General features: G+C 41.1%; 1 protein-coding gene across 9 annotated transcripts in view; it reads right to left on the reverse strand.

Annotated features, from left to right (window-relative positions):
* Positions 1-23864: 23864 nt before the first annotated feature.
* Positions 23865-25127, reverse strand: part of RIMKLB (ribosomal modification protein rimK like family member B) — a 46288-nt gene continuing 45025 nt past the window's right edge. For all 9 annotated transcript variants that reach the window (XM_070790181.1, XM_070790182.1, XM_070790180.1 and 6 more), the window contains one exon: positions 23865-24022. The gene's annotated coding sequence lies outside the window, so the exon portion shown is untranslated. The remainder of the gene's footprint in view (positions 24023-25127) is intronic.

Raw genomic sequence — 25127 nt, forward strand, 5'->3', positions numbered from 1 at the left:
ACGTGAGGGCTTCAGTAGTTGGGCATCCGGATTTAGTATGTCTGCAGCATGTGGAATCTTCCTGGACCAGAAACTGAACCCATGTCCCCTGCACTGGCAGCCAGATTTTGGACCAGCTGAAGTTTTGTAATAAACTGTCCCTGGTAGCTCAGTTGGTAAAGAATCCTTCTGCAATTCAGGAGACCCTGGTTTGATTCCTAGGTCAGGAAGATCTGCTGGAGAAGGGACAGGCTACTCACTCCAGTATTCTTGGGCTTCCCTTGTGGCTCAGCTGGTAAAGAATCTGTGTGCAATGCAGGAGACCTGGGTTCAATTCCTGGGTTGGGAAGATCCCCTGGAGAAGGAAAAGGCTACCTACTCCAGTATTCTGGCCTGGAGAATTCCATGGATTGTGTAGTCCTTGGGGTCGCAGAGAGTCGGACACAACTGAGTGACTTTTCACTCACTCACTCACTCACAGTAACTATTAAAGGCCTATGTGGGCTTAAGTGTCATCTCCCTGATCACAGAACATGGCAAGAGTGAACATTGACATTTTAGGAATCAGAGAACTAAAATGGACTAGAATGGGTGAATTTAACTCAGATGACCATTATATCTACTACTGTGGGCAAGAATCCCTTAGAAGAAATGGAGTAGCCATCATAGTAAATAAAAGAGTCCGAAATGCAGTATATGGATGCAATCTCAAAAACGACAGAATGATCTCTGTTCATTTCCAAGGCAAACCATTCAAAATCACGGTGATTCAAGCCTATGCCCCAACCAGTAACGCTGAAGAAGCTGAAGTTGAACGGTTCTATGAAGACCTACAAGACCTTTTAGAACCCAAAAAAGATGTCCTTTTCTTTATAGGGGACTGGAATGCAAAAGTAGGAAGTCAAGAAACACCTGGAGTAACAGGCAAATTTGGCCTTGGAGTACAGAATGAAGCAGAGCAAAGGCTAATAGAATTTTGCCAAGAGAACATACTGGTCATAGCAAACACCCTCTTTCAACAACACAAGAGAAGACTCTACACATGGACATCACCAGATGGTCAAAACTAAAATCAGATTGATTATATTCTTTGCAGCCAAAGATGGAGAAGCTCTATACAGGCAGCAAAAACAAGACCAGGAGCTGACTGTGGCTCAGACTATGAACTCCTTATTGCCAAATTCAGACTTAAATTGAAGAAAGTAGGGAAAACCACTAGACCATTCAGGTATGACCTAAATCAAATCCCTTATAATTATACAGTGGAAGTGAGGAATAGATTCAAGGGATTAGATCTGATAGACAGAGTGCCTGAAGAACTGTGGATGGAGGTTTGTGACACTGTACAGGTGGCAGTGATCAAGACCATCCCCAAGAAAAAGAAATGCAAAAGGGCAAAATGGTTGTCTGAGGAGGTCTTACAAATAGCTGTGAAAAGAAGAGAAGTGAAAAGCAAAGGAGAACAGGAAAGATATACCCCTTTGAATGCAGAGTTCCAAAGAATAGCAAGGAGAGATAAGAAAGCCTTCTTCAGTGATCAGTGCAAAGAAATAGAGGAAAACAATAGAATGGGAAAGACTAGAGATCTCTTCAAGAAAATTAGATACCAAGGGAGCATTTTAAGCAAAAATGGGTACAATAAAGGACAAAAATTGTATGAACCTGACGGAAGCAAAAGATGTTAAGATGTGGCAAAAATACACACAAGAACTACACAAAAAAAATCTTCATGACCCAGATAACCATGATGGTGTGATCACTCACATGGAGCCAGACATCCTGGAATGCAAAGTCAAGTGGGCCTTAGAAAGCATCACTATGAGCAAAGCTAGTGGAGGTGATGGAATTCCAGTTGAGCTATTTCAAATCCTGAAAGATGATGCTGTGAAAGTCCTGCACTCAATATGCCAGCAAATTTGGAAAACTCAGCAGTGGCCACAGGACTGGGAAAGGTCAGTTTTCATTCCAATCCCAAAGAAAGGCAATGCCAAAGAATGCTCAAACTATCGCACAATTGCACTCATCTCACACGCTAGTAAAGTAATGCTCAAAATTCTCCAAGCCAGGCTTCAGTAGTACATGAATCATGAACTTCCAGATGTTCAAGCCAGATTTAGAAAAGGAACCAGAGATTAAATTGCCAACATCCGCTGGATCATCGAAAAATCAAGAGAGTTCCAGAAAAACATCTACTTCTGCTTTATTGACTGTGCCAAAGCCTTTGACTGTGTGGATCATAATAAACTGTGGAAAATGCTGAAAGAGATGGGAATACCAGACCACCTGACCTGCCTCTTGAGAAACCTATATGCAGGGCAGGAAGCAACAGTTAGAATTGGACATGGAACAACAGACTCATTCCAAATCAGAAAAGGATCTGTGATATCTAGTAATAGATCAAAAGGATGTAAAAATAAACTAAAAAAGTAAGATTATAATTGAAATTTAAAACAATACTACAAGAAAATTAAGTAAATACAATTTGTAATAATGAAATTAGAGGAATTCTTGCCTTCCAAATTCCAGAAATTCACTATTTACATTTTAATTATATTATAATACATGGTAAGTATATACTTAGGCCTGGGCTATAGACCATCTTTGATTCAAATCATCCCATTTACCAGCTGTGTAGTCTTTGGCAATTTACTTCTCTTCTGTGTTGCTTTGATTCCTTAACGGTGAAATAAGGATAGCAGTAATACACACTTTGTAGTACTGTTGTGAGGATTACATGCATTAATAAATGAAAGCATATAGAACAGTGTTCGGCATTTAGTAAACACTATGCCAACACCTTTGACTGTGTGGATCACAATACACTGTGGAAAATCCTGAAAGAGATGGGAATGCCAGACCACCTGACCTGCCTCTTGAGAAACCTATATGCAGGTCAGGAAGCAGCAGTTAGAACTGGACATGGAACAACAGACTGGTTCCAAATAGGAAAAGGAGTATGCCAAGGCTGTATATTGTCACCCTGCTTATTTAACTTACATGCAGAGTACATCATGAGAAATGCTGGGCTGGAAGAAGCACAAGCTGGAATCAAGATTGCCAGGAGAAATATCAATAACCTCAGATATGCAGATGACACCACCCTTATGGCAAAAAAAAAAAAAAAAGAAAAGGAGTACGTCAAGGCTGTATGTTGTCACCTTGCTTATTTAACTTATATGCAGAGTACATCATGAGAAACGCTGGGCTGGAAGAAGCACAACCTGGAATCAAGATTGCCGGGAAAAATATCAATAAGCTCAGATATGCAGATGATAACACCACCCTTATGGCAAAAAGTGAAGAACTAAAGAGCCTCTTGATGAAAGTGAAAGAGGAGAGTGAAAAAGTTGGCTTAAAATTCAGCATTCAGAAAACTAAAATCATGGCATCTGGTCCCATCACTTCACAACAAATAGATGGAGAAACAGTGGAAACAGTGACAGACTTTATTTTGGAGGGCTCCAAAATCACTGCAGATGGTGACTACAGCCATGAAGTTAAGAGATGCTTGCTTCTTGGAAGAAAAGCTATAGCCAACCTAGACAGCATATTGAAAAGCAGAGACATTACTTTGCCAACAAAGGTCCGTTTAGTTAAAGCTATAGTTTTTCCAGTAGTCATGTACAGATGTGAGAGTTGGACTATAAAGAAAGCGGAGCACTGAAGAATTGATGCTTTTGAACTGTGCTGTTGGAGAAGACTCTTGAGAGTCCCTTGGACTGCAAGGAGATCCAACAAGAAAGGAAATCAGTCCTGAATATTCATTGGAAGGACTGATGTTGAAGCTGAAACTCCCATACTTTGGCCACCTGATGCAAAGAACTGATCATTTGAAAAGACCCTGATGCCGGGAAAGACTGAATTGGGGAGGAGAAGGGGACGAAAGGGGAGGAGAAGGGGACGAAAGAGGATGAGATGGTTGGATGGCATCACCGATTCAATGGACATGAGTTTGAGTAAACTCTGGGAATTGGTGATGGACAGGGAGGCCTGGCGTGCTGCAGTCCATGGGTCCCAAAGAGTCAGACACGACTAAGTGACTGAACTGAACTGAACTGTGGGCTTGAGTAACTCCCAAGAAAATTCTCTGTGTGCCAAAGAAGGAAGGGAACTTGTAATTACTCACAGATTCTTTCCCCAGACTTTGACCAGGTGCTCACAAGAAACACTAAGTGAGGATGACAGAGTAAAGTAAGGCTCACTGAGTAGTATAGGCATAGAGGACAACATTATCTATCCCCGCCTGAAAGGGCCAGCTCCCCTTACTCCTCTCTCAAAAGTCTTAAGCCTCTGAGGAGGAACAGCAAAAAGCCACTGTTGCCAACAGAAGGAATAAGAGGAAAAAAAAATCTACCCTGGGGAGGGAAAAGAAACAGTCCTCAGTGGAGAGTTCTGTGCCAGTGTTTTCATTCATTATGCATGTATGTATATATGTATGTTATTCATTTTTGGCTGCACTGGGTCTTCATTGCCGCATGCCGCATGTGGCAAGCAAGGGCTCATTGTGGTGACTTCTCTCGTTGCAGAGCTCATGTTCCAGGGCACCCAGGCTTCAGTAGTCGTGGCACACAGGCCCAGTTGCTCTGAGGCACATAGCATGTTACTTTCCAGATCATGGATCGAATGCTGTTTGCCCCTGCATTGGCAAGCAGATTCTTAACCACTGGACCACCAGGGAAGTCCTGCCAGTGCTTTTAGAGATCTCCTAAAACCAAAGGAGGGGCAAGAAAATCCTTCCCACACAAGACCTGCCGCAGACAGAAAGCAGAGGTAGGCAGGAATGCTGAGAAACCTCATTGTCCAGGGCCTGGGCATATAAAAGCTATCTAAGCACCAAGTAATGAGTAGTAGCATCCGCCACTGGCAGAGGAGCAAGAACAAGGAGAGAAACTACTTCTGTATAAGCCTACAAGGCGTATAAAGAATGTTGAGAATTGAGGGTGGAGAACAAACATTGAGAAATCTTTCCATCATTTCAGACCCCACCCTAAGCCTAAGACACCATAAGAGGAATTTGAAAATTACGGTGCCCTAGAAGTAATCTTGGCAATAGCAAAACCTAATTCCACCTCACCTTTTAACTAGATGGTTCCATCCACCAAGCTAAACTGCCTGGGAAGAGGCACAAAGAGTATTTACCTAAATCTCTCCTATTCTACACAAGAAGTCTGGCATTCAATCAAGAGGTATACGATCTGGACTTCCTTGATGGTCCAGGAGTTAATACTCTGTGCTCCTAATGCACAGGACCTGGGTTCGATCCCTGCTCAGGGAACTAAATTCCACATACCACAACTAAGACCTGGCCAACTAAGACCTGGTCAAACAAATAAATAAAAATAATAAATATTTTTAAAAATTATACAATCTATCAAAAGAAGAAGAACAAAGAAGACAAACCCCTTGCCTTCTAAATACAAAACAATTGACAGAACCAGGTTCAGAGGTGATCTGTGTGTTAGTAATATCAAAGAGGGAAGTTAAAATGGCTAGGAGAAATTTCATAAAAGATCTAATGGTAAGGACTTCCTGGTGGTCCAGTGGCTAGGACTCTGAGCTCCCAACACAAGAGAACTGGGTTCCATCGCTGGTCAGGGGACTGGATCCCACGTGCCACACTAAGATCCAGTGCAGCCAAAAAAATAAGTAATTTTTAAAAAGATCTAATGATAAAGGTGGACAGCATCTATGAACAGATAGGGGATTCTAAAAGAAAGACATAAGTGATAAAAGATAAAAATACTGAAAATAAAAACTATGGTATCAGAGATGAGCAACTCTTCTTAAAGGCTCATTAGTAAACCTGCCAGAGCTGAGGAAATAATAAATCAATTTCTACTCTTGAAATGAGTCAATAGGAATTACCCAAACTGAAACATCAAGAAAAAAAAGAGGACAAACAAATTGAACAGAGTATCCAAGCACTGTGGGACAATATCAAATCGTTTAATGTACATGTTATTAGAATCCTAGGGGAAGAGGAAAAAAACAAGCAGAAGAAATGTTTGAAGAGATAACAGATCAGTTTTCCAAAAGTAATGAAAAGCATCAAATACTAAATCCAAGAATCACAGCAAGATAAATGCCAAATAAAACACACCTAACCCATCATGTCCAAACTTCTCTAAACCAGAGATAAATAGGGAGTCCTGCAGGTGGCCAAAGCGGAGAAAGAAAAAAAAAAAAAAAAAAATATATATATGTATTGCATATTAAAAAAACAAAGGTCAGAATTACAGCAAACTCTTCTTGAAAAACATAACTATCCAGAAGACAATGGACTGACATCTTTAAAGCATCAAAAGAAGGGAGAGGGGGTGGGGATTCTGTACTCAGCAAATGTATCTTTAAATAAGGAAGGGGGAAAAGAGGTTTTTTTCAGACAAACAAAAGCTGAGAGAATTTATTGCCAGAAGATGCATTCTACAAACAACATTAAAGGGAGTTCTTAATTAAGGCAGAAGAAATAAAACAGGAGTTGACAAACTGGCCTGCTGTTCATATCCAGCCTTTCACAGGTTTTCCAAATAAAGTTTTATTGGAACACAGTAATATTCATTTGCTTACACATTATCAGTGGCTATTTTGTGCTGTAGTAGATCTGAAGGATTATTAAGAGACTATGTGGCATGCAAAGCCTGTATTATTTATACCTCATCGTTTACAGAAAAACGGTGCTGACTCCTAGAATAAGACATCATACAGAAACTGCACAAATAAATGCAGATCTCTGGATATGGTATCAAAATATAAAAGGCATATAGATCAATTTAAATCACTCTAAAAGACAAATGACTGCCAAAAGCAAAAAATAATTCATTCTGAGCTGTAATGTAGGAGTAAGGTACTTTATAACATGTCAAAACAAAGGGACTGAAAATGAATAAATGAAGAGGACTTCCCTGGTGACACAGTGGATGAGAAACTGCCTGCCAATGCAGGGGACACGGGTTCAGTCCTCTGTCCAGGAAGATCCCACATGCCTCAGAGCAACTAAGCCTGTGTGACAACTACTGAAGCCTGCGTGCCTAGGGCCTGTACCCCACAACAAGAGAAGCCACAATAAGAAGCCTTTGCACCACAACAGAGAGGAGCCTGCCCTCCCCAAAACTAGAGAAAGCCTTGCCTAGCAACAAAGACCCAGCACAGCCGAAAATGAAGAAATAAATAATGAAGAAAGAAACTTTGTAGAGTCTGCTTATCATAAGCCCTCTGGTATGTATCTCTTCCTTCTTTCCTCCTACTTTGAATTTTCTGATTCTAAATTTTTCTCCACTTCTTCCCTTTGTAAGATGTCAGAGCCCACCACTATCCCCGTCTACTTCTCTCTCCTTTTCTAAAATCCCAGAAATACACCTTCATTCTCTTCAGCCAACGATCTTTTACTCTGGCCCTTTGATTTTAGTAGATAAAATTCATTACCTGTGGGATTTTGTTGAACATCTTCTAATCCTGTGGATCTAAAAGAAAAATGAGAATGGAGGTGGGTAAGAAGTAAGAATGATTTAGCTGCATATCCAGTAAAATATTGACTGTGCAATGAAAACATAGTAATGCCTAGGCTAGGGAGGGGTGCTGATCTACACAACAAGTATTTTTTGTTTGCTTGTTTTTGGCCATGCAGCATGTGGCATCTTAGTCTCCCAATCAAACCTGCAACCCCTGCATTGGGAGGCAAAGTTTTAACCACTGGACTGCCAGAGAAGTCCCTACATTACATGTATTGAACCTGGATACAGTGACAGATTGCATTTTCCTGGGCTCCAAAATCACTGCAGACAGTGACTGCAGCCACAAAATCAAAAGACATTTGCTCCTGGGAAGAAAAGCTATGACAAATCTAGACAGCGTATTCAAAAGCAGAGACATGACTTTGCTGACAAAGGTCCTTATAGTCAAAGCCATGGTTTTTCCATTAGTCATGTACAGATGTGAGAGGTGGACCATAAAGAAGGCTGATCGCTGAAGAACTGATGCTTTAAACTGTGGTACTGGAGAAGACTCTTGAGAGTCTCTTGGACAGCAAGGAGGTCGAATCAGTCAATCCTAAAGGAAGTCAATCCTGAATATTCATTGGAAGGACTGATGCTGAAGCTGAAGCTCCAACACTTTGGCCACCTGATGCGAAGAGCCAACTCACTGGTAAAGACCCTGATGCTGGGAAAGATTGAGGGCAGGAAGAGAAAGGGACGACAAAGGATGAATGGTTGGATGGCATCACCGACTCAATGGACAGGAGTTTGAGCAAATTCTGGGAGATAGTGAAGGACAGGGAAGCCTGGCATGCTGCAGTCCATGGGGTCACAAAGAGTTGGACACAACTTAGTGACTAAATGACAAGTACTCAGTACAGCTAAGGAAAAAATTTGTTCTGGTGTGTAGGGAATTTTTTAAATTTATGTTCTCCCAGCATTCCCAATCCTTTTCTATATATTTTATCCCACACCCTTCTGCTCCAGAATGTTCCTTTCTCATTTTCAGGTTATTTCCACTTTTTCACATATATTCTTTGATCTTCCATCTGCTAACATATTCTTTGAAAATTTCGTTGTCCAAATGTGACCAGCTTTCTTTGCTTGCTAGTCTCCTAGGATACATGTTGGTACTATGGTATTCTCAGCAAGCTAGGTTTCTGCTGTCCTCATTTGAGAAGAAGAATGAAGACAGGGGTGTGTTTCTGTCCCACTCGCAGTCTGCTGAGCTGAGACTACCTCTGGAGAGCAGGGACTAACTAAATTAAGTCCTGCTTTGGGGGAAAAACCAGGGAGGAACCGCCCGGGGCTGGGCCACTCCTTGCTTGCTTCTGTGTCTCCTCCACCCTGCTCGATTAATTATAAGGTCACCTCTTTTCTTTTCCAAATCCATTCCAGCAAAGGATGTAACGTGTCAAAGTTCAGATATGAATGCATCAGGGCAAATGTGGTTCCCATGCAACCCCACCCAAGCTTCGACAGTACCTGAACTAACATTTAGTTTCCTGAAGTAAGACATGAAAAAAAAAACTGATCGTGCCTATTACAAGAGGCAAAGGAGAAACAGAGACATCACATGCTCAGATTATACATAGGAGAAGGATTTTTTTCCAATAAATATCTATTGGTCACTGTTATAGGATGAATTGCGCTCCCTTTAAATTTGTATGCTGAAGCCCTATCCCCAGTCAATACCTCAGAGTGTGACTGTTTTTGGAGATGGGGTCCAGTCTGCCAGCTGAACCTAAAGATTTTGGACATGTCTCCACAATCATATAAGCCAATTGTAAATCGTGTTTGTGTGTGTGTATGTGAATTTGATTTATATATAAAAGACATCTTCAGCATGTTAAACATAATAGGGAAAGTATTCAAAGACCTTTTCTTTGACTTCGAAGAAAATATTTCATAACATAACGTACACATGAAAAGTTGAATAATGAATGAAAAAAGTACTAAAGAAATGCCTTGTGGGGCTTCCCTGGTGGTCCAGTGGTTAAGAATCTGCGCTTCCACTGCAGGGGGCTCTCTCTCCATCCCTGGAATGATTTAATATCTAAAACATGCAACTGATAATACTTGTTTAGAGGACAAATCTGTGGGCTGGGTTAGAGTTGAAAGGAAAAGGTCAAAGGAATATAGCGTGTGACTGAAAAGTTTCAGGGAACCTCTTTCATACAGGTTCTCATTGGACTTTCATGGCCTTTAATTTTTTTTATATGTAATTTTATTTATTTATTTATTGTTTGCTATGCTGGCTCTTCATTGCTGCTCGGGCTTTTCTCCAGTTGCTTCTCTCTAGTGGGCTTCTCACTGCGGTGGCTTCTTTTGTGTGGAGCATAGGCCTGGATGCTCTGTGTGATGAAGGGTCTTCCTGGATCAGGGAAGACTGGCAGGTGGATTCTTAGCCACTGAGCCACCGGAGAAGCCCTATCACTCTTACTTTTTAACTTTAAATCCTTTACTAAACCAAAAAGAAAGAACATCTTCCATTTTGAAAGACAGGAACTTCCTCTTCAGTCATAACCATATTATTTTGTCTATGAGGCACTGATTTATCTATATTAAGGTACTCTTCTTCAACGTGATTTGGGAGAGGGGGAAGGAGAGAAAGGAGGAGTAAAACAGATGTAAGTGCTTCCAGTAAAGCATAACCTTCCTTCTGGAGGCGCACACTATAAGAGATTGATATGAGAGTAGAACAAAAGTTTTCCTAGAAAGTCAGCAATGCTGGGCACATAGGAAGCATTCAATATGTTATTGTTGACTGCTGAAGTGAACCAATAGCACCTATACACTTCACAGAAAGATACTGGACACTCTACACCAGCCACCACTATTTTATTACTGTGGTTATGTATTAATAATATGTGAGCCCCAAGGAAGAACAGGCTGTAAGCTCAGGCCACTTAAAACAGTGTCTTGCTGTGGGAGGTATTTAATAAATATGAAAGAGTGAAAAAAAAATGAGAGCAAATTAAGGTAATTTCAGCAAAAATCATACAGTAAGACCCTCCAAAAATTTGTCCTTGCATAAAAGCGACCAAAAAAGCCTGGCACAAATGGTAACGATGTATCCAAGGAACATTTAGTAAAGAAAAAGAGCCAAACCTGGTAACAGCAATGAACTTTGCAGCATTTTAACTTATCTTAATCCCACTCCCCACTCCCCAGTTCTGTGGCAGCCTTAAAAATAAAGCCTGCGTTTCTAATACCGTGCGTGACTGCGTCCTAAGTCGCAGTCGTGTCGGATTCTTTGCGACCCTATGGACCTTAGCCCGCCAGGCTCCTCTGACCGTGGGATTCTCCAGGCAAGAATACTGGCATGGGTTGCCATGTCCTCCTCCAGAGTATCTTCCTCACCCAGGGATGGATGGTGTCTCTTAAGTCTCCTGCCTTGGCAGGAGGGTTCTTTACCACTAGCGCCATCTGGGGGTGGGGGAGCAGAAGAGATCTTATTCCCAAAGAAACGTCATTATTTGATCTATTTGCTAGGGGTTCCCTGGAAGACCACTGGCAAGGCTCTTTAACTTCACACAAACTTGCCCAGAGCTAACCACCTTGGGGACCGAGGGAAGAGCATTTGCTGAATGTTTCAACATCACAGCTGCCTGAAATGTTGATACACATAATAGACTAACCACAAAGCTTAAAAAGAAAAGCTGAGGAATGAGGTATCCATAGGGGCTTTGAAAAAGCCTGACATTGAAAATTTATTTGGAATTATTTTTAAAAACCACAGAACAAACAAATAACAAGTTTAAGAAGCACCAAAATGATAAACCTCAAGGAGGCAGCAGAATCTACTTCGCAGAGCTGCCCCGTATTATTATTTGAGACGTTTGCTGCTGCTGCTGCTAAGTCACTTGAGTCGTGTCCGACTCTGTGTGACCCCATAGACGTCAGCCCACCAGGCTCTCCTGCCCCTGGGATTCTCCAGGCAAGAACACTGGAGTGGGTTGCCATTTCCTTCTCCAATGCATGAAAGTGAAAAAGTGAAAGTGAAGTCGCTCAGTCGTGTCCGACTCTTAGCGATCCCATGGACTGCAGCCTACCAGGCTCCTCCATCCATGGGATTTTCCAGGCAGGAGTACTGGAGTGGGGTGCCATTGCCTTCTCCTTGAGACATTTAGTTTTCAGTAAAACATTTATGAGAAATAAGTAAGTATCATTTATACACAGGAGGAAAAAATCAATAGAAATAGTCATTGAGGAAGTCCAGATGTTGTACTTACTAGGTAAAAACTTTGTGTTAGTTATTTTTGTTTTTAATTGGAGAATAATTGCTTTACAATGTTGTGTTGCTTTATACTGTACAACACTGTAAATCAGCTGTAAGTATAGTGTGTCCCCTCCCACTGGAGCCTCGCTCCCACACCCCCAATTATTTTAAATGTGATCAAATCACATCTAAAGAACTAACTAAAGTATGGGAATGATGTCTCATCAAATAGAGAATATCAATAAAGAGAAAGTTTGGGGAACTTCTTTGACTGTCCAGTAGTTAAGACTCTGTGGATTCTGATGCAGGGAGCACAGGTTTGATCACCTGGTTGGGGAACTAAGATCCCATATGGTGCAGGGTTGCAGCCACAACAAAAAAATAGAGAAGAGAGAGAAAAAAATTTTAAAGGATCTAGATAGAGATTTTGATGTTGAAAAACATGTATTCTATCCTGGGAAATGTTTTACATGCCCACTTTTTTTGTTTTTGCTAAATTGCTTCAGTCATGTCCAACTCTTTTCAACACTATGCACTGTAGCCCACCAGGCTCCTCTGTCCATGGGATTCTCCAGGCAAGAATACTGGAGTGGGTTGCCATGCCTTCCTTAAGGTGGGTCTTCCTGACCCAGGGATCAAACCAGCATCTCTCATATCTCCTGCATTGGCAGGAGGGTTCTTTACCACTAGTGCCACCTGGAGAGCCCTTATGTGCAGTAGAGAAAATGCGTTTTGCTACTGTTGGGTGTTGAAGTAGTCCATGGATGTCTGTTAGATGTAAAGTTGGTCAAGTCTATTTCCCTGTTGATTCTCCTTGCACTTCTTCTAACCATTATTGAAAGTGGGGTATTAAATTCTACAGTCATTATTGTTGAATTGTCTATTTCTTCCTTCAATTTTGTCCATTTTTATTTTTCAGACCTGTTTTAGGTACATAGGTTTATAATTGTTACTTCTTCTTCATAGATTGACCTTTTCTCATTACATCTTTTTTTGTTCTCTAGTAACGATTTTTGTCTTCAAGACTGCATTGTCTGATATTGGTATAGTTACTCTAGCTCTCTTTTGGTTACTGTTTCACAGCATAGCCTATTCTGTTCCTTTACCTCTAATCTACTTGCACCTTTGAATCAAACATGACAACATATAATTGGATCACGTGTTTCCTTTTATATATCCGTATGCCAATTTCAGCTTTTTGATAATTTCATCTACTTTCATTGAATGTATTAAAGGAACAGTTAGAATTTCTGTCTGCCAGTTTGCCGTTTGTTTACTATGTCTTTTTGTTCCTCAGTTCCTCCATTACTGCATTCTTTTTTGTTATAGCTTTCTAGTGGGTCACTTAAATGTTCTTGTTTCTTTACTATGTACTTTTATTTTTTTGGCCACAGGATCTTACCTCCCCAACCAGGGATGGAACCCAGGCCGTTGGCAGTGAAAGCTGAGATTCCTAACTGCTGGACCACCAGGGAATTCCCTACAAATTTTTAAATTGTGTGTTTAGTGGTTGCTCTGCGAATTATTATTAACATCTTAATTGGTTGCAATCTGTCTTGGATTAATACAAATTCCATTTCAATAGTTTACAGAAACTTTACTCTTACATAGCTCCACTCCCTCCTATCTTTATCCTGCATATTGTCACCCTGCTTATTTAACTTCTATGCAGAGTACATCATGCAAAATGCCGGGCTGGACGAAACACAAGTTGGAATCAAGATTTCTGGGAGAAATATCAGTAACTTCAGATATGCAGATGACATCATCCTTATGGCAGAAAGTGAAGAAGAACTAAAGAGCCTCTTGATGAAAGTGAAAGAGGAGGTTGAAAAAGTTGGCTTAAAACTCAACATTCAGAAAACTAAGATCATGGCATCCAGTCCCATCACTTCATGGCAAATAGATGGGGAAACAATGGAAACTGACAGACTATTTTTCTGGGCTCCAAAATCACTGCAGATGGTGACTGCAGCCATGAAATTAAAAGACACTTGCTCCTTGGAAGAAACGTTATGACCAACCTAGACAGCATATTAAAAAGCAGAGACATTACTTTGCCAACAAAGGTCCGTCTAGTTAAAGCTATGGTTTTTCCAGTAGTCATGTATGGATATGAGAGTTGGACTATAAAGAAAGCTGAGTGCTGAAGAATTGACTCCTTTGAACTGTGGTGTTGGAGAAGACTCTTGAGAGTCCCTTGGACTGCAAGGAGATCCAACCAGTCCATCCTAAAGATCAGTCCTGGGTGTTCTTTGGAAGGAATGATGCTAAAGCTGAAACTGCAGTACTTTGGCCACCTCATGCGAAGAGTTGACTCATTGGAAAAGACTGATGCTGGGAGGGATTGGGGACAGGAGGAAAAGGAGACAACAGAGGATGAGATGGCTGGATGGCATCACTGACTCGATGGACGTGAGTTTGAGTGAACTCTGGGAGTTGGTGGTGAACAGGGAGGCCTGGTGAATCGCAATTCATGGGGTCACAAAGAGTAGGACATAACTGAGTGACTGAACTGAATATTTTTTTGGAAACTGGGTTTATCAAACAATATAATGTAGCAACTTTGGCAATCAGATTCTCCCTCTTCCCAGTTCACTGTTGTTGGTTCCCTGACCGGCAGTTGAACCCACGACCACAGCAGTGAAAGCGCCCAGTCCTAACTACAGGACCACCAGGGCGGTCCCTTTTTCTCGTCTTTTTTTCTTCTTCATGTCTTTCTTGAACACATGTACAGCCTGACTCATGAATATGGCCTCCTAGATTCCAGGATATATTGAAGCTTTCAAAGCCCCTACGGCTAATTCATTCTTCAGCTTTTCCCTTTTAAGCTTTTTGGTTACTCTATTGTTTACCCCAGCTGTGATCAAAGTTTGGTTTTTTAAAAACATTATTTATTTTACATAGCAGGCAGGTCTTAGCTGCAGCATGTGGAATCTAGCTCCTTGACCAGGGATCAAACTTGGATCCCCTGCATTGGGAGCATGGAGTCTTAGCCACCGGAACAAGAGGAAAAAACCTGCTTTTTTTAAAATATATTTTCATTTGACTGGAGTACAGTTGATTTTCAATGTTGTATTAGTTTCAGGGGTACAGCAAAGTCATTCAGTTATATATATACACATATTCATGTTTTAAAGATCCTTTTCTCATATAGGTTATCACAGAATACTGAGTAGAGTTCCCTGTGCTATACGTAGGTCTTTCTTGGTAAGGCTTATTGGTGAGCTTTGTTAAGTGTGGTCGAATGGCTTTTAAACTATGACAATTTTTTCCCACTGCTGACGCAATACACTTCCGAGTTCCCTACTTTTGGTCCCATGATATATTTGAGTTTTCCATTCTGGCTGGTGGGAATACAAACTGTTCAAGTCCTTCTGTGAACCTGGGGGACTGTTCCTACTAATAATTTTAGGTGCTTCTTTGTTGCCCTTGTAGGGGCTTCTCTGGCCATCCAGTGGTTAAGACTTAGCATTTCCAATGCAAGGGGCTGGGTTTGATTCCCGGTCAGGGAACTAAGATCCCACATGCCACACAGCAAAAAAAAAAAAAACCTATAAGTATGTTAGACCATATTACTTCTCTGCTCAAAATTGTTCAATGCTTCTCAATTTCTTACAACATAAAACAATGTCTCTACAGTTTTCTTAAGGCCTGTTAATCTAGCCCTTAATTACCTTTCTTCTACCATTGCTCTCTGTGTTCCGTCCATACTGGCCTCATTGCTGTTCCTCAAACATTCCAGGCTCACTTCCAGCTTAATAACATTTACCATTTACTATCTGTTTCCCCTACTGTAATATAAAGCAAATGATGGGGAAAAAAAAAAAAAAAGCAAATGATGATGAGGATTTCTTTCATTTTTTTTGCTGATTTTTACCCAAACATCTAAAATAGTGTGTGGCACCTAGTAGATCCCGTAAATATTTGTGGAATGAGACTCTAAACCTAATCATAGAGCATTCAGGGTATTAGTAAGGTTACAGAACAGACACTCAGCCACAAGAGACAAAACAGAGATCTGGTTATCGAAAACAGAGTACAGTATCAGAGTCTTGCCAGTAAAAAAGATTCTTAGAGGCCAAGTGTTATTGTTGGACCAGAGTTATTTAATGTGCTTTTACTAGAGATCAGAGTTTAACCTAGAGATTGGGCTAAGTGACGCAAACTGTGGGAAGCAGGATCTGATATTAAGCTCAGCCTGAAATGCCTCAAAAACATAACTTCAAAGGGTAAATATGTCTAATAGAACTTTAGGAGAAGCTCAGATGTGTACTTGGAAAATACTATTCCTACTAGAAATATTTGAAGACTTGCTATATAATACCATCAGGCTCCTTTAAAAACTGAATTCGTCAAGATTTTTAATGCCACTGAAGATGTGAAAAGGGGCCTTAGAAACTAACGGTAGAACTGTAAACTTTTCAATTTAAAAAAACGTGCTAAATTAAAGGAAGTGTAAAATTTACCTTTTTAGCCTCTTTAAAGTGTCCAGTTCAGTGGCAGTAAGTACATTTACATTGCTATGCAACCATCACCACTATCCATCTCCAGACGGTTTCAATACCACCCTTCTTTGTTTTTTTTTGATCAGTTTTTTCATTTATTTATTGGCCACACCACTGAGGCATGTGAGATCTTAGTTCCCTGACCAGGGATTCAACCTGTGACCCCTGCAGTGGAAGCTTGGAGTCTTAACCACTGGACCGCCAGGGAATTCCCAATACCACCATTCTTAAAAGGAAAAAAAAAAGTGCAACAATAATTTTTTTCTAAAAGTATTTATCTACATATACAATTGTTGGCTTAAAAAGAAACTTCTTCCTTCCGTATCCTGAAGGGATTAGTTATATAAGTAAAACCAGGAGAAAGTGTAAATGAAGCCCAGAGGCCCATCTAATTCCATGTGTTCTGTCTTTGAAGTAGAAAAACTCACAGCTCTGTTTAAGTAGAAAAACGTGTGCTAGACTCAACCTCCTTTCGTAACGCCAGATCTCATTTTTCTTTCAAATATACCTTACTAGGAAGGCTGCTTGGCAGGTCCTCCATTCTTTTATTCTGTGATAGCTGCCAATACCAGTTCTCCTGGCCTAGACAAAGGTGGAGCTCTACACGGAGGGCCACCTCATGTGAAGCCAGCAGCTGTCTGTGTGGGCTGAGGTCTCTGCTGGAGACAGAGGAGCATGCGGTACCCATAGAAGCTCTAAAACATGATTTCCGCTTTTCAGGGTAGTAATTACCTTGGTGTTCCCATTTAGGCCAGAGTTATAAAAGGCACAGAACATTTTTTGCCTGTCGTCCTTTGAGTGGCCCCAAATTGGCAAGTTCGATTTCTTAAAACACATCCCAGCTGCATGGAGAAGCTCACTTCTCCCTTGATTTCCAGACTTGACCTCTCTAAGTTCTCTCTTTCCCATCTCCCCACCACTGCATCATCTTGTCCTCATGCCTCAGTCTGTCTTATAAATTTGTCTCTACTGCTTCTCTTCAGACCTAGTCTTCGTATACATACAGTAGATTTTATCTTTCCTTTCTGGCCACACCACAAGGTATTCAGAATTTCCCTGTGTAGAGGTCAAACCCATGCCCCCTGCAGTGGAAGCTTGGAGTCTTAACCACTGGACAACCAGGGAAGTCCTTATTAGGTTTCTTCTGCTACATAACTCACTATCATAAGTTTAGGTATTTAAAACAACACACATTTATTATCTCACAGTTAATGGGTAGGGAGTCTGGGCACAAGTGGGCTCAGGGTGTCAGCAGACTGCCATCTCATCCCATTTGATTTTTTTTTTTAATTTTTTCACTTCTGAATTATTATTTTATAATTTAGTGAACTCCTTTTTCTCTTTTACTTTATTGTTTTGGAGGCTAATTACTATACAATATTGTATTGGTTTTGTCATACATTGACATGAATCTGCCACGGGTGTACATGTGTTCCCCATCCTGAACCCCGTTCCCACCTCCCTCCCCATCCCATCCCTCTGGGTCATCCCAGTGTACCAGCCCCGAGCACCCTGTCTCATGTATCGAACCTTGACTGGCAATCCATTTCACATATGATAATATACATGTTTCAATGCCATTCTCCCAAACCATCCCACCTTCGCCCTCTCCCACAGAGTCCAAAAGACTGTTTTATACACCTGTGTCTCTTTTGCTGTCTTGCATACAGGGTTATCATCACCATCTTTCTAAATTCCATATATATGCGTTAGTATACTGTATTGGCGGAGAAGGCAATGGCACCCCACTCCAGTACTCTTGCCTGGAGAATCCCACAGATGGAGGAGCCTGGTAGGCTGCAGTCCGTGGGGTTGCCAAGAGTGGGACACGACTGAGCGACTTCACCTTCACGCATTGGAGAAGGAAATGGCAACCCACTCCAGTGTTCTTGCCTGGAGAATCCCAGGGACCGGGGAGCCTGGTGGGCTGCCGCCTATGGGGTCGCACAGAGTCGGACACGACTGAAGCAACTTAGCAGCAGCAGCAGCATACTGTATTGGTGTTTTTCTTTCTGGCTTACTTCACTCTGTATAATAGGCTCCAGTTTCATCCACCTCATTAGAGCTGATTCAAATGTATTCTTTTTAATACAATATTCCATTGTATATATGTACCACAGCTTTCTTATCCATTCATCTGCTGATGGATATCTAGGTTGCCATTTGATTAATTTAAAGCCAACTGATTGAAGGTCTTATAGTTACAAAGTCCCCGGACCTTTGTCATACAACATAACCTAATCACACAGTGCTATGTCACCATATACACAGGTCCCATTTAAAGAAAGGGAAATATAGACTTCATTGGTGGCCCGGTGGTTAAAAATCTGCCCGCCAATGCACAGGACATGAGTTTGATCCTGGCTCCAGGAACTAAGATCCCACTTGCCACAGGGCAACTAAGCCTGCGCACCACAACTGCTAGGCCTGCACACCACAACCACTAAGCACTCACACAACAACAAGATTCTGCATGCTGCAACTAAGACTCAGCCAAAAATAAATGAATGAATAAATACATGTTAAGAAAAAGATAGGGACTTCCCTTATGGTCCAGGGGCTGACTCTGTGCTCCCAATGCAGGGGGTCCGACTTTGATTCCCGATCAGGGAATTAGATCCTGCATGCCGCAACTCAAGGGTTCAAATGCCACAACGAAGACCTGGTACAGCCAAATTAATAACTAATAAAAGTTTATAAAAACGAAAGAGAAATAAGAGCTTGCTTCCCTCACTCAGACGGTAAAGAAGCTGCCTGCAATGCAGGAGACCCAGGTTTGATCCCTGGGTTGGGAAGATCCTCTGGAGAAGGGAATGGTAACCCACTCCAGTATTCTTCCCTGGAAAATTCCATGGACAGAGGAGGCTGGTGGGCTACAGTCCATTGGGTCACAAATAGTCGGACAAGACTGAGCGACTAATACATACACACATACCAGAGGATGGGAATCTTGGGGGCTTAAAGGAAGAAATATCTTTCTTCTCTGAGTATCCAGAGCTATTCCAATTCATTTCCATTTACTAGATCTTCATAAAATAAACCAAAATGCTTCAAATTCCCACTATGAGAACAGTGACTAAGGGTACTTTTTAAATACTTAGGCTTTGCTACTGTGTATCCATTGGAAGATCACTTAAATCTTCTAAATCTGTCTTAACCTTTCAAATATTGTATCTCCAGTAAAACAAGAAAATAATCTCTATATTACTATTCTCCATTTTCATTCCATTCATTGGCTCTTTTTAGAGAGGAAAACCACCCCCTTTCCCTTTTATTCTTGTGGAAAACTCATTCTATTATGTATTGTTGCTGCTGCTGCTAAGTCACTTCAGTCGTGTCCAACTCTGTGCGACCCTAGAAATGGCAGCCCACCAGGCTCCCCTGTCCTTGGGATTCTACAGGCAAGAACACTGGAGTGGGTTGCTTTTCCTTCTCCATTGCATGAAAGTGAAAAGTGAAAGTGAAGTTGCTCAGTTGTGTCCGACTCTGATCGACCCCACGGATTGCAGCCTACCAGGCTCCTCCATCCATGGGACTTTCCAGGCAAGAGTACTGGAGTGGGGTGCCATAGCCTTCTCCGTTACCAGATATAGGGTTGCAAATATTTTCTCCCATTTCTATCATTGATATTATGCAAATTTAATTGTTCACAATGTCTTTTCTTCTTTCCATCTTCCAGCTGAATTTTGGGATAGTGGAAGACAGAGATTATCACTTATAGTTCAGGGAAAAAGGGAGAAATTCTAGCTGAGCCATTTAGTATTTAGTTCCAAATGCTATTAGGCTTACTTTACAATCTAAGAAAAACTTGTCACTGATCATTTTCGCAGATGGAAAAATTGGTGCAAAGATAAATTCTCCACAATCACAGAATTAGCATGTGGCAAAGCTAAACATTAGACTCAGTTTTAACTTGACTTTGATAGTATTTGTCAAATGATTAGGCTAGGGTTATAGAGACTATTGGACAATAGGCTTGACTGGTCTTACTTCACTTCATTGCAAGTTCCTTGAACTTAGAAATCTGTATAAATCTACTCTAGGTATAATGTATTTGTGTTATCCTAAGTCAGGACTGGCCAGCGAAAACCAGCCCCAGTATATTTCAGGCTCTTTGGCAGAGATGACTTACAAAAAGCGGTCTGGAATTATGCTAATCCATCTGTTTACATATAAATTGAATTTATAAAAAGCTTATTACTTGTGCTAGCAAATATATATAGTTTCTGACTAATGTTGGCGTATGTTTTCACTCAAATGGGTTTTCCAGTAGATGGGAGTACATACTTAAAGAAAGAGATAATAAAAATTGTTTTGGAAATATTTAACTGGCAACTTTGTTTTTTCTGCTTTTAGTATAAAATACCCTAATTACGCAAATATGGATGTTGCAAATATTCCGTGTGTGCTTAAATACTCAAGTTGATTTTATTGAACTGGTACAAATGACTTCACTATCCCTATTACCATCTTGCTGCTGCTGCTGCTAAGTCGCTTCAGTCGTGTCTGACTCTGTGCGACCCCAGAGACGGCAGCCCACCAGGCTCCCCCGTCCCTGGGATGCTCCAGACAAGAACACTGGAGTGGGTTGCCATTTCCTTCTCCAATGCAGGAAAGTGAAAAGTGAAAGCGGGACTCTGTGGTGGTGGGGGGGGGCGGGGGTGGGGGTGGGGAGATGATTTGGGAGAATGGCATCGCCAGTCCAGGTTCTATACAGGATACAGGACGCTTGGGGCTAGTGCACTGGATGACCCAGAGGGACGGTATGGGGAGGGAGGTGGGAGGGGGGTTCAGGATGGGGAACATGTGTACACCCGTGGCAGATGCATGTTGATGTATGGCAAAACCAATACAATATTGTAAAGTAAAAAAATAATAATAAAATTTAAAAAAAAATATCAATACTAGTATTGTGAGCATAATAAAAGCACTATATTTACAATAAATTTCAGAATATTTTTTTTAAAAAGTGAAAGTGAAGTCGCTCAGTCGTGTCCAACTCCTAGCAACCCCACGGACTGCAGCCTACCAGGCTCCTCCATCCATGGGATTTTCCAGGCAAGACTACTGGAGTGGGGTGCCATTGCCTTCTCCAACTGGCACCTTAGCCCCTGGTTATTAACTAGATCTGGCAATTCTTTAATCCTACCACATTCCTATTATGGGCCAGTGATCCTCCATCAGATCTAGTGTCACTCAGGCCAATCCAATAATCTGTCAGGCTTGTGGACTTGAGCCATTACTTTTTAAAACTCATGTTTTCCCCCCATCCTTTGATAATAAATCACATGATCAAACTGTGGGATTCTCTTTGAACATAACCATGGAAAGCTCCAGCTATAGTTTTCCAGGGTTCACTCACTCAGTCATGTCTGACTCTTTGTGACCCCATGGACTGCAGCGCTCGAGGCCTCCCTGTCCATCACCAACTCCCGGAGTCCACCTAAACTCATGTCCACTGAGTCAGTGATGCCATCCAGCCATCTCATCCTCTGTCGTCCCCTTCTCCTCCCGCCTTCAGTCTTTCCCAGCATCAGGGTCTTTTCAAATGAGTCTGCTCTTCGCATCAGGTGGCCAAAGTATTGGAGTTTCAGCTTCAGCATCAGTCCTTCCAGTGAATATTCAGGACTGATTTCCTTTAGGATGGACTGGTTGGATCTCCTTGCAGTCCAAGGGACTCTCAAGAGTCTTCTCCAATGCCACAGTTCAAAAGCATCAATTCTTTGGTGCTCAGCTTTCTTTATAGTCCAACTCTCACAACCATACATGACCACTGGAAAACCCATAGCCTTGACCAGATGGACTTTTGTTGGCAAAGTAATGTCTCTGCTTTTGAATATGCTGTCTAGGTTGGTTATAGCTTTTCTTCCAAGGAGTGTCTTTTAATTTCATGGCTAGAGTCACCATCTGCAGTGATTTTGGAGCCCCAAAAATTAAAGTCTGCCACTGTTTCCCCATCTATTTGCCATGAAGTGATGGGACCAGATGCCATGATCCTAGGTTTCCGAACGTTGACTTTTAAGCCAATTTTTTCACTCTCCTCTTCCACTTTCCTCAAGAGGGTCTTTAGTTTTTTGCTTTCTGCCATAAGGGTGGTGTCATCTGTATATCTGAAGTTACTGATCTCTTTCCCGGCAATCTTGATTCCAGCTTGTGCTTCATTTTTTACCATTAGTATACATATTCCCCCCTGAAAATACTAGCTCTTCTAGCAAGGTTGAATTTATGCTCAAATTCTTTTCAATTGGTTACCCTAAGAAAAATCTATCAAGGTTTTTCTTCCTTCAGTCTCCTTCCCTGTATCATTAGTAGAATTCTTTGGTTGCATGTAACAAAAACATTAAAAAAAATTTTTTTTTGGCTGTGCCAGGTCCCAGCTGCAGCATGTAGGCTTTGTTTTAGTTGTGGCATGCAAACTCTTACTTGTAGCATGTAGGATCTAGTTCTCTGACCAGGGATGGAACCTAGGCCCCCTGTTTTGGGGGTGCAGAGTCTTAGCCACTGGATGACCAGGCAAATCCAAAGAAAAGAATATTTTTGTTATGAGCTAATGGGGGGGGGAGATAAAAGGGTTTTGTGTTTTAATTTATCTGAGCTGCAATGGGTCTTCATTGCAGTATGCAGGCTCGGTAATTATGGCACTTGGGCCTAGTCTTGGCATGTGGGATCTTACGTTTCCTGACCAGGGATCAAACCCAGGTTCCCTGCACTGGGAGTCTTATCCACTGGATCACCAGGGAAGTCCCAAGATAAAAGTTGTTGTTGTTGTTTTTTAATATGAAATTCCTTAGCCAATGAAATGTGGAAATACGGAATAATCCTGTCTGTATTGAGAAATCTCTCACACACACACATATGCACACACATAGTGATCCAACCAAAAGATCATGTGCAAGGAGCTTAAATAATAAAACTGAAAGGAAATCAAGAAAAATTCAGATTCAGCAGGTCTTGAATAAGATTTCAATAACCAAAATTTACAGAATTCAAGGACAGTATTTATTAAATACTCAACTATATGCTAAGAATTATACATGTATTATAGTTTAGCTACTACTTAGACATTAATCTAGTAAAGCAAGTACAATTATTTCCATTTTTCTTATAAACACTCCTTTATGGCTTGCAGGTAACTTATCAAAGGCCATGTAAACAGTAAGTAATGAAATCAGAATTTGTATCAAATACAAAGGCCATTCTTTACCAAAAGTATGATAGCTGCCTCTGTGTATACATGTATGTTATCAGATCCCCTACAGTTTAAATAAACTAGGTCAGACATGGTCTCCAGTCACAAGATTAAAACGTAGTGAGCAGTGCTATGACAGGTGTGTGCCAGAGCCTTGTCAGAATAATAGGAAAAAGGCTGCACTTCTTCAGAGACAAAAACATGGCAACAATTATTCAGCATGGACAGATATACTGAGATGAAAGGGGTAGGAGAAATTCCACATAATACATATTTTAGTGTCTGTCTTTCTGCCAAAAGTAATAATCATATCAGAATATATTATACAGAGACCAGTCTGTCAAGAACCAAGGAGTTTCAGCTTGCAAAAAGTGAAGAAGAGAAACAAGGAATGACCCATGTGGAACAAACCTAGAAATACGGACTCAAGTGAATTCACACAAAATGCAGTGGGCAGGGATAACTGACAGAAGAATGAATTACACCCCATGCTGTTTCATTCCCAGTTCTGGTGTTTTTATTTTAGAAATAAAGCACATTGAACTAAACACTGGAGAGCTACTGTTGCCTTGTTTTGTGTTACTTCTATCCTCCATTTGAAAAAGTATCCAGTCAAGATCAATCTTCATCCATTCTGTGAGACCAAAAGAACCTAGAGGGCAAAAACACATACAGCTCACTCAAACCACAGATTTAAATAGTATCTATAAATAGGATGAGAAAAAAGAAAAAGAAGATACACAGAGTAGCTAATGTAACAATAAAAAATAGTAAATTGTCTGCTGCTAAGTCACTTTCAGTCGTGTCCGACTCTGTGAGACCCCATAGATGGCAGCCCACCAGGCTCCCCCGTCCCTGGGATGCTCCAGACAAGAACATTGGAGTGGGTTGCAATTTCCTTCTCCAATGCATGAAAGTGAAAAGTGAAGTCACTTAATCGTGTCCGACTCTTAGCCACCCCATGGACTGCAGCCTACCAGGCTCCTCCATCCATGAGATTTTCCAGACACGAGTACTGGAGTGGGGTGCCATCGCCTTCTCCAAGTAAATTGTCTAGACTGCTGCCAAAAACCATAACCATATCTTTTTGTAACCACCACATTTTACCTTGGTGATCTCAACTGACGAAAGGTCTAAGGTATATCATTCTTACTTCTCAAATTTACTTGACTCTTCTTCAGGATAAACTATTCTTATTTCCTGGAATTTTCTCTCTGCAATCAACAGTTCACTTATAGGTCCATTATTTTATCTATTTTTTTCAAGATGTTGCCAATACCACAGCCAAAATTTTGTTTTTGTCCCTGGAGTTTTGTGACTTATTTCAGTTAGACATCAAGTAAGCATATTTTTCTAATGACTGATTTAAACTGTACTATAGAGATATGGGCTTCCCTGGTGGCTTATAAGGTCTGCCTACAGTTCGGGAGACCTAGGTTCAATCCATAGGTCGGGAAGATCCCCTGGAGAAGGGAATGGCAACACACTCCAGTACTCTTGCCTGGAAAATTCCATGGACAAAGGAGGCTGGTAGGCTACAGTCCATGAGATTGTGAAGAGTCAGACACGACTGAGCGACTTCACTTTAGAGAGATATGTGCTATCGTACAAAAATCGACCTAATTTTAGACACTGAATTTTATATTAAGTTATAAATAACAGTTACACAAAAAATGTGTCAGTAATATTACTCCCTAACAATCCTATCGTATAGACAACAGTGTTTTATTTTAGTCAGCACCAAGAAGAGAAAAAAT

Source organism: Bos indicus, chromosome 5 (assembly GCF_029378745.1).
Source record: "Bos indicus isolate NIAB-ARS_2022 breed Sahiwal x Tharparkar chromosome 5, NIAB-ARS_B.indTharparkar_mat_pri_1.0, whole genome shotgun sequence".
Taxonomy (NCBI): Eukaryota; Metazoa; Chordata; class Mammalia; order Artiodactyla; family Bovidae; genus Bos; species Bos indicus.